Below are 10,367 nucleotides of genomic sequence, written 5' to 3'. Positions count from 1 at the left end.
AGTAATACTTCAGCCGGGGCTCCCTGTCCCAGCTTCGGCTTAAACAGAAGCAAAACCACGTACCTCCTCGCTTCGCCGACCGAACGTAGACCGAGCAAGAGCAAACACTTTGAAAGGGGACAAGTACTACTGAAATGAGCCTTTCATGCGGCGTTCATACAGCTCGTGTAGAGAACTTAGTATATGTATCTTTTCCTCCAGGTGGCTTCTTCGATGAACACGCCTGAAAGCATATTTCTTGGAATTACACCACTGTAAAATTGGAAATAATTTAGAGACATTCTCTTCTAAAATACTTCAAGGAATCCGGCATCAAGATGCACTACACACGGCGTTTACTAAGGGGCGCTTATTCACAACTCTTTAATGATGTGAAAGCGATCGACATATATAGCCTTCGCAAACTTTTGCACATGCGCACGCTTATAAAGGCGACAGGTAAATGCATTTAAAAAGTATTATAATAGTAGGCATGAGAGGAATTTCTTCTCAGCCTAATAGGGATCAACAGATGTGTCACTCATACAGTTCGAAGCCGCAGTTTTTGTGTGAATAGCTTCCAACGTTTCACGCGCTGTTTGCTGTTTGTCTCTGCACAGAACCCTCACGTCGCGGAACCGCGGTAAGCCGTTGGTGCAATCCCTGCCGCGTTCAACAAGTCGTTCACCCTTATTATTTTCTTTACTTTTTGCATGTTTTTTAAGTCGGTCGTTCAGGCAACGCCCTGTCCGACCGCGTAGACTACACTGGTGGCGCATTTTACGAAACGCTGTTCAAGGCTTTTCTGCAAGCCAATCTTTTGCTTTTCGCAACTTATGCGACTGCTTAGCTGAGCCAGCTTTCTGGGGGCAGAGAACACCACGGGTACACTGAACTGGTTAGGTTCTTTTTTAAGCTGCAGGTGATTTTGCGGACATTGGATAATACAGCAGGCCTCTCTTGGCCTACCCATCTATTCCTGCTTGCGTCAAGAATAAATTGTATTATAAACTGTATAATCATCCAACGTTCCAGAACGACTTTTTTAGCCGTCCGCTGCAGTCTTCCTGCGCGGTAAAACGGAAAATAAGCCGTAGTCTGTTTGCAAGTGTTAATGTTGGTTGATTTTTCACAGGCAGTCCGACTAAGTCCCAAGTTCAGAGTACGTAGTGCCATAAGGTAACACTGTGCACACAATTTCACCATTGTGTTAAAGGTGTATTTTTCAGCAAGGAGCCAAATGTCACGAAATATATCAAATGCCTCTGAAAGGTGGAATAATATTCTTTCCTACGGCTTGAAAACTGTCTGGAGCCATGCAGAGAACCATGAATTGCATATGCCATTTTCAAAAACACTATTAATTTCTTACACATGAGAGACAATGTTTACGAATGAAACCATGGTAGATATTATCTATCTTGCGCGCTCCAACTTGAAGCGCTTTGAATTTCCAGCTTCCGCTTCTAGGCAGGACAAGACCGTAACGATTTGTTTTATTTCAATCCTGAGCGCAATGTTTAGGGCCGTGTTGCCACAGAAAATGTGCGACGGAACATGCCTGCGTTTCTTTTTGTTAGAAATGACCACAATGCATCATGATGCACGTAACCGTATAAAAGTTGTGCCGGCGTGAAAATAGGCAATGCAAGTTGTTTTTCTCCAAAAGTGCAAGCACCCGACACCATGAAGGTTCTCTCGTACGTCCTGCTTCTCTGTGTCGTCATGGTAGTTGTCGGTAAGTTTTCGTTTTACTCACATTTTTTGTTCGTTTTGAAGGCGTTGTTGTGATTTTTTTTCATAGAAATAAGACTTCAATGATTACTAATTAATGTTCTTGTAACAAACTCCATAAACTCACTGCTAACGCTCTACTGACGGCCGATTCTAGGCAGGTATATAACGTATAAAACTTAGAAGCCGTTTCTTGATAACTTCCGTACAGAGACTTGGAGGTTTGAATTGGTACTGTGCGAGAAATATAACACAGTTCCGCAGTGGCAAGTCAACGAACGGGACGAGATGATGACCGGATGGAATATGCTTAAAGAACCAGAAGGCCTAGCTCGAGGGCTTCATCACGCGCCGCTGTCGGCTTCATTGTCGCCTTTCTGGTTGGGACCAGAGTAGGACACAATTTTAAAAAATTGGCGGTTGGTAACACTGAGACACGGTAAGCGGCGTCCTATATTACTGCGCTGGCCAATCACAACAGTAAAAAAGAGCTTTTTAAAGTAGAGACATATTGCACAAACCAGGTATCAACTTTCTAGAGCTTATAATTTTTCTCTTCTGATTAGCACCTTGTTCCTGTAAGACAAGTTTAAAAAACGGGCTACTTGTTTGTCGTGGAGGAATTCTGTATGGAGGTCCTGAATGGGGGCGGAGCTTCACGGCAGCTTCAAGTTGCGTCCGACGGTAGCCTTAGTGAAGTGTTGATGCAGTGCTAGTATTTTTTTTTATTTTGCGCTTGCCAGGAATGGACTTCATGCAAAAGAGGCACCTTACCAGAAAGCTGCACAATAATTCCGACGATTCATGTGGTTTGCCGCGCGCGTATATTTGACAATGCATACACTTTTTCTCCTTTTGCGTCTTTCAAATGGCGCCAATGGTATGCGGGTTCGCATCAGGGACATCGTGCTACGTTTGAGAGCATACCTACCAGGCCGTTGCGTGGATAGTAAGTTTACGGAACACGTTTCCTTCTTCAAGGGTTCGGACCGCAAGCTGCATTTTGTTCTGATACGGCCAGTAGACGGCATCACCAGATGCTTTATGCAGTGTCCAGCAAGGCACTTTTTAACTGTTGAAGTACAATGCCGGAGCATCAGCAAATGCAGCATGTGTCCTTTACCCTTCCACAATTCCGTTCACGTCAAATTTGGCCAGTAAGCTCTGTTGAATAAAATAATTTCTTTTGCCACTCATCATGCCGCCTTGTCTGCAGAGTTACACTTTAGGTTGTAATTAAATATATTTCGTAAAATATGCTTTACGGAAAGAATTTGAGGTAATATTCATGGCGGGTTTTCTTGAGACTATTCGATATCTGCTGTGCACGGCTAAGAAAGTTATTCAGGTAGATTTTCATGAGGAAAATGGGTTAAGATGAATAAAGATGATCAATCACTTTTTTTGCAAGATAAGTTCGCATAAGAACGAAATAAGCTGCCAAGAAAGAAAACCATGAGCAGAAAATCAGAGCTTTTACAGCGAACAGCTGCAGAATGTAAGTCTAGAAAAAGGTGTCATTTTCTTTGCAAAACAAACTGAACAGTACTTGGAAAAGGTGTATCGGCCGCCAATACAGTGTAACCGGCAGCATTGTTTACAATCTTCATTAAATTTTCAACTTCAAGTAAACGTTTGGCTGAGACGCAATTTCTCTGCGAAGTAATCGAGTGTGAATTAAAACTTCGGCATTCAAAATTATGCGTCTATTATGATCTGTACCTTAGGCTTCCATCTATTCAGTGCACAATAAAGGTTAGGAGTGCCAGGGCTACCGTGTATACACCTTTTATTTTTTTCATTTGCAGTTTTATTTAGTTCTGTTCAATATGCCGAATTTTTTGTATGTGTATTTTTAATCGACTCTATATATATGTATCTAGCTGAAGAAACGACAAGAAAACAACAGTGTCTCTTTACCATGTCTGCTTGCTTCAAGTATATTGGTTTAGGTTGGTTTATGGGGTTTAACGTCCCAAAGCGACTAAGGCTATGAGAGACGCCGCAGTGGAGGGCTCCGGAAATTTCTACCACCTGGGGTTCTTTAACGTGCACTGACATCGCACAGTACACGGGCCTCTAGAATTTCTCCCCCAAAGAAATTCAACCGCCGCGGCCGGGATCTAACCCGCGTCTTTCGGGTCAGGAGCTGAGCACTTAATTAAATAGGTAAAAAGTTTTAAACTTTGGGTGAATTTGCTATATCGATATATATATATAGGACGAAAACTTGGTAGGGCTGAGCCACCGCGGCGGCGCTTCAAGTTTATTAACCTAGCCCTACCAAGTTTTCTGTCCTATATATATAGATATAGTAGATTGACCCGAAGTTTAAAAACTTTTTACCTATTCACCTAATTTCCTATTTACCATTCGTTTTTGCAGCATCGTCAGCCTCAAGACCACCTAGCCGTCGCCCTCCAATGTGCCGAGGTTGGCTATGCCCTCCCATCGATATCCCAGTAAGAGTAGTAAATATTTTGCCCTTCGCTACCTTGATTATTTATAATGATTTAAAAAAGGTATTGTTTTGAAGGGGTACAAACAATATTGCCAGGCAACCTCTGCACCAAAGTGTAATCCCTGGCTGTGGTCAGAATCTCATGACAGTACTGTTCATGAAAGTATAAACATAAATTTGTCGACAGAGCTGAAGTTCGGTTAATGAATGACATTTACTTGTCGCTATGAGAAACACTGCACTTGTTTAAACACTTTCCCCGTCAAGATGTATCTGATAAGGAAGTACTGCAAAACACGCAGACTTTTAGTTGAGCCAATAAACTGAGGAATCCATTCAGCCACAATGCAATAAGTAATTTGATCGTTCACCCAGAAATTCTTTATTCTCAATCGAAGTGATACGAGTTCATTAGAAGATTGCCATGGCTTGGACGAATAGAATTTACTAAAGCTGGCATTTATTATTCATGTATTTTGCGAATAATTTGCGGAACAATTCAGTGAAATGAATTTGACATCAGGGAGTGGTTCTATTTGTTTTCAGCTTGTTTCGATTTACATTCTGCTCCGGTTGATGTTTATTGCAACTCACCGTCTCAACCGCAGCAACAGTCTCCCTTTTACATCACACATGGTTGCCATCGGGAGAAGCTGGAACAGCAAACGGCCATTTACATATGTGAAGAGATTTTCTCGACATTTTGGAATTGAAAAATTTGGTGAAAGAAAATTAAAAAATATACACAGGTGAAATGAAAGGATAATATAGAATACTACTTGGGCAACAGAGCACACATATTTTGTGTAAATAGCTTTTCGGAGAGCTGAACCCAAAATAATTTGCTCTTTTTCCATCAGCCCAATTACTGCAACCCCATTTGCAAATAATATTAGTCGCACGGTGAGAAATCGGGCCAGTCACAATCCTACCTAGATCGGGCCAGTCTCCGTGTGGCACCTCAGGAATTAATATGCTGTCTTAGGTACACACAACAAGTATATGTGTGAGCAGGTTCATACCTGATCAGCCTTGGCTCCCTCCGTCAACGTGTCTAGCCTGTGTCACATGGTATTGTATACTAGTGCGAAAAGTATCTATAACCATACAGTCGTTAACAAAGGAATGCAGCCAGAAGTCGGAAAGTGAGAGGCTTCTTTCCCATTCACTCTGTTCAATGTTCATTTCTGTGAACCCTTCTTTGAGACATATGTTGTTATGTCCTTCTAAAATTGTCGTACGAATTCTGTACTCTCGAAGTTGATAGAATTAACATAGAGCGCCATTTTTTCTCTTCGCGGCTTTAGCTTCCTCCCATTGACTTGCCAATCCTGGACATGCTTTTGGGACTACTGAACGCTACAAAAGAAGCAAATGCTACCCAAAACTCCGGTTCTCAAGGAAAATGAGGCTACCAGATCTGCCTGAAACTGCAGCGGAAGATGGAACAGCACGAAGACATTTTTTAGCTGCTCAGGCGGAAAAGAATCAGTTGAGGTGCCGAATAAAGTGCAGCGCACAGACGCGAATGCATTTGCGATGTTGCCTACCACTGAAGCTTCACCTGAATGAAGGCGCGTGACCTAATGTTGTGTACCTCAGACGTGTCATGTCAGACATGTGTGTTGTGCCGCGTGTGTACCTCAGACATGTCAGTATCAGAAAAAGGGAGTGGCACAATATGCATTTCTGGTATCTTCATTAAATGGTGTCGGGGCAGGCTTTAAAGAACCTTCACACTTACCTTACATAAAAGAAAACTGATAAGAAAGAAAACCAGGAAAAAGGAACACAGATACGTCTAGCCATCCCTTAGCACATAGGATACACAAAAGATTGGTAGGATGGCTAGCACCAGGCAACGCAAGATTCGGCTACAGCTGGTAAGTTAATTATGCTGCGCAATATTTTTAGTAGAAAGTATGTGCGTGACTTCATATCTGTGTAGTTGTAGAACGCTCTTTCCATCTTTCCACACATACTCGTATTTCGACTAGTTCCCTAGAGTTGCGCTGTCAAAGACGGAGGGTGCTATATTTCTTCGCTCTCCTCGTACTTTCCCTCCTCCTTCTACATTATCCAACCTGCCGTAAAGCCTTCCTACGCACTCGCTATGCCCCTATCCTTCCACGATAGGCCTCCTCCTTCCAAGGCAACTCCTGTGTTTTTGGTTCCCGTTCCGATGGCTTCTTAATCTCTCGCCTCATCTTTAAACCTTCGACGGTAGCCACATTCTTCAGCTTTCTTCTGCTCTTCCCATGCTCGCGTCTTTCCACGGAAACCATACTCCTATTGAGAATTGCTCTGATCTCGCCAGACTGTTTTCCTTCAACGGTAACTACTTTCCGGATGGTTTCTGCAGTAAGCGCCCACCAGTTACACCTTTCTAATCTCCCGTCTTACCCTTCCCGTTCCAGGATAACTAACGTCCGGGTGGTTACCCGTTTGCCGTGGCCACCATCCATCGGTTGCGCCTTCTGACATTCTCGCCATACCCTCTTCCGTCCACGATCACCAGCCCCATTTAAGCCTGTCTATGCTCGCTCCATACCCACGGTAACTACCCTTCGGGTGGTTTTCATGGTCATCACCCGCCGAGCGGTCCCTTGCTCTTTCTCGCGCTTTGGCCATGCCCTCCTCCTCCCAAAGTAACCATTCTCCGGTTGCCATTTCCGTCGCTTTCGTGATACCCTCTTCAATCCAAGGTAAACCCTCCAGATGCTTCCGCTGGTAACCACCCATCGGTTACGCATTCCTCCACTCAATTGATACCCCGTTCCTTCCGCGCTAACCACCCGCCTAGAGGTTCCTACAGCAACGCACCCGCTGCTTACATCGGCTACTACTCCTACATCATACTACAACTACGGAGCGACACACAGGAACGGTCGCTTGACAGCTGTCGCTTCAAAAGATTTTCATAGCTGAGAAAATGTTACTAGGGTTCGTGCAGTCAAGAGCATCCTCGTTGGAAAATTCATAATGCTGTTGACAGCGGCAGATCTGTGAATGTTTCTGAGGGTTGGGTTTGGCGGTGATGGCATCCTTCGATATTACTTGATGCAACGATGGCTTCACTGCGATACTAGGCTGAACAAACAAGGCAGCTAAGTCGAAATTATTTGAAGTACAACCTCGATCCTGAGTTGGAAGAACACCTTCGCGCAAGCAACATTCCTATATAAAAAACGATGCACGTGACTGAGCCAGCTATCGCCACTACCTGTTCACAGGAGAGAGAAGCAGCTTTTACTGGCTGAATTCTTTGTAAAACTTTGGTTTGGCCTAGTTGGTATATGTTACTGTTAGGGCGAAAGTGGCGCAAACATGGGACGATCTACAACGAAGAGACACATAGACACACACAGGCGCTACTAACAACTGGTTTATTCTTCTTATGAACGCATACTTATACATGTGACCACGAATGCTCAAACACCATCTGCAAACAGAACAGTCATGCCAAGGGCTGTTAACGTAGACGTGGGCGCAAAAAATTGATTTCAGCTGCCTACAGAGTTACGGACGTATCACTTATGCAGTCTTCCGCTTTTTCCTTCATGTGGTAGGCTTCCAAGGCCAGCCGCGGGTGTTCGTTTATGCTTTTGCCAAGAATCACTGTCTTGTCAAATCGCGGTGTACAATTGCGGCAAGAATTAAGGTGGGACACAAAATGTGCCCCTTTGCACGTGTTGTTCTTAACTTTATTCTTTTTAACAGGAGAGGATACTGTGTATCACGTTATGCCTGTCATCGCATGTTGTTCGAAATCTCATCCTCCAGCACGAAGTATGCTTGTTGGAATAGTTCAGTAAATAGAAGTGTGAAAGCAGTTTTTTTTTATTTTGAAAATTTCTCATCATTGACGTCATCGATGGATCTTTGAAGAAGGGGGCTAGCCTATATAAGGATACCGTAATCAATTTTGCTCTAACTGGGCTTATGAAGAGGGAAATATTTGAACGCGCGAAATAATTCATGCACTTACCTGCCCAATGGCGTTAGGCTAAACCACCCGCTGTACGTTCGTCGACGCTGTTCGATCCGTAACCAGGCTACCTATATAGGCTTTTTAGTCGTACGATAGAGCACTTATGCCAGCCTTCAAGCTCGTAATCTGTATGTGATTAACCGGACCCTACTCCTCTCTCTTGAACGTCTTTTGATCTTAAGTGAAGACGTTAATGTTGCACTATCAGACTGAGCACCACAATTTGCAGCCTAGTTGCTTTTGCCAAAAGGAACTAGTCAATTTTCCTCCATGGCTGCATTCACCATTTCATGCGAAAAGCACGCGGCTGTGCTGCCGAACTTTCAATCGCTTGGGCGCTTCTCCCGCATGTTTCCTGCACCCGAGACTGTGGAAATTTGGCGGGCCGTACACGCGCCGCAAACGCTTCACGCGGACCATTTCTTGCACGTCAGCAACAGTGGCTTGTTAACAACGCTGTGACTCTCGCTGGCCGTTGTCTTGTTTTTTTTTTATTCGCTGGTTTATCGGCTTGTTGGTTCGCTGCCGCCTCTTGAGTCTGTCACATTCAAGCTCGGCTTAGTGCCCACGTTCTACACTTACCTTGTGTGTATGACGTGGTTTCACAGGCCTCGACAAACGCCCTGAAATAACCGCAGCGCGATGGTTTTCGGTACCGATAGCAACGGAGTAGCGCATGTATGTTTTTGTTTCTGCTGCGTTGTTAACCATTTTCCCCAATCGACCAAAGAACCCCAGGTGGTAGAAATTTCCGGAGCCCTCCACTACGGCGTCTCTCATAGCCTTAGTCGCTTTGAGACGTTAAACCCCATAAACCAAACAACCAACCATTGGAAAACACTGCCATCCCAGGCGCAGATTCTAGGTGTATGTTCGGTAGATTATCTGGCATTTAGCGTCCAGTGTTTGTGGTGTTGTGTCGCCAACAATATATCTCACACTGTGCAGCCGACTGAAGTTTCTAACTACGGATTTGTGATAGGTAGCAAAATTTACCAATGTTTTTCGAAACTTACAGTTTAATATAAAACAAATTATTTTGAACAGTGGAATAAAATTTTTGCATTTGACGGTGGGTATATTTGAAGCACTACATGCGCTTTTGTTATAGATACAGGGTCGTCCACTCTTAGCACGAACCCGGCGCAGCGTGGCCGCGCTCTGCGGAGCGCGAGCGCTTCCGGCGCTTCCGCGAATTGAAACAGCGGAGGCGTACAAGAGCCTGGCGGTAGTGCTTGTTGTCGTGTTCTACAGCACGGGAGTGCCCCATCGCAACAAAGCAGCCATGGCGGCAATCCACACTGTAGCAGCTATACGACATGAAGCACCGTCACCAGTCCTCTGTGCGCTCTTCGATGCGCGGCCACGCCAGATGCGCTGGAGCTATGCAGAGCGCGGCCACGCTGCATTGTGTTGGCACTAAGAATGCACGATCCTGGAAGAATGAGTAAATAAACTTTGACTGGTAGGAAATAGAGCTCCATAGGCAAGCAGTAGCCATCCTTGTATTCTCGTCAATCACCCGTCGCTTGCTTCTGACTGCCGACCTGATGAACCGTCTCACCGCTGATACAAGGGCTGGGTGAGGGATACTGAGGGGGAAGGAGAGCAGAAAGAACCGCCTGCATGAATCACAAGAAGGTTGTTAACCACAAGCGTGGGAGGCTGGCGCTAATCCGAGCGTGGGTGCCACTTGGAATTTTAGTCTACGCTGGATAATAGGTGTGTCGCCCTCTCGTAGTTTCTTGCTCCACGGCGAACCCTGGGCGTCCTAAGGAAAACTGCTATATTTTCATTATCTAATGTGTTTTCGAGAAACACGGTAAGGTGCTAAGGACTTCTAACACAGAAACCATTCAGATGAAGTGTCACCTCAGTGCCCTGAAGTGCATAAGTTAAGCTGCACGCCTTCATTAATTTGTTTCTTTTTGGTGCTTTGAATGCGATGGGTTCATACTGGGTCATGCCTACCCCGGCCCTACCGTCCCAAATTTTTCCATTTTACTCTGCTCAGCGAAACCAAAAACTGTATAATTTCTGCTAGACAGGGAACTCATGTTTTTCTCGTACAGCATATAGTCGAGAACGACGGCTAATGAAAGCTCCAATTTCAGCAACAAACATTTCGTCCCTAAATGAAAACTGCGAAGGTGTGGTGAATCTCAAAACTGTGATGACACCATTCGAAAAATAGCGTTTTTT

At 44.6% G+C, this 10,367-nt stretch overlaps 1 pseudogene across 1 annotated transcript; it reads left to right on the top strand.

Moving 5' to 3' along the window:
• The first annotated feature begins 1,570 nt into the window (after nt 1-1,570).
• Nucleotides 1,571-5,707, top strand: LOC149363110 (uncharacterized; annotated as a pseudogene). The gene is made up of 3 exons (XR_016288558.1): nt 1,571-1,717; nt 4,099-4,175; nt 5,482-5,707. The product of XR_016288558.1 is annotated as an uncharacterized LOC149363110 (transcript).
• The last annotated feature ends 4,660 nt before the right edge of the window (nt 5,708-10,367 follow it).

The sequence above is a fragment of the Amblyomma mixtum genome, chromosome 2 (genome assembly GCF_055824585.1).
Source record: "Amblyomma mixtum isolate Tamu chromosome 2, ASM5582458v1, whole genome shotgun sequence".
Lineage (NCBI taxonomy): Eukaryota > Metazoa > Arthropoda > Arachnida > Ixodida > Ixodidae > Amblyomma > Amblyomma mixtum.
Note: the sequence above shows the minus strand (reverse complement) of the source record. Positions and strands in the feature narration are given on the sequence as shown.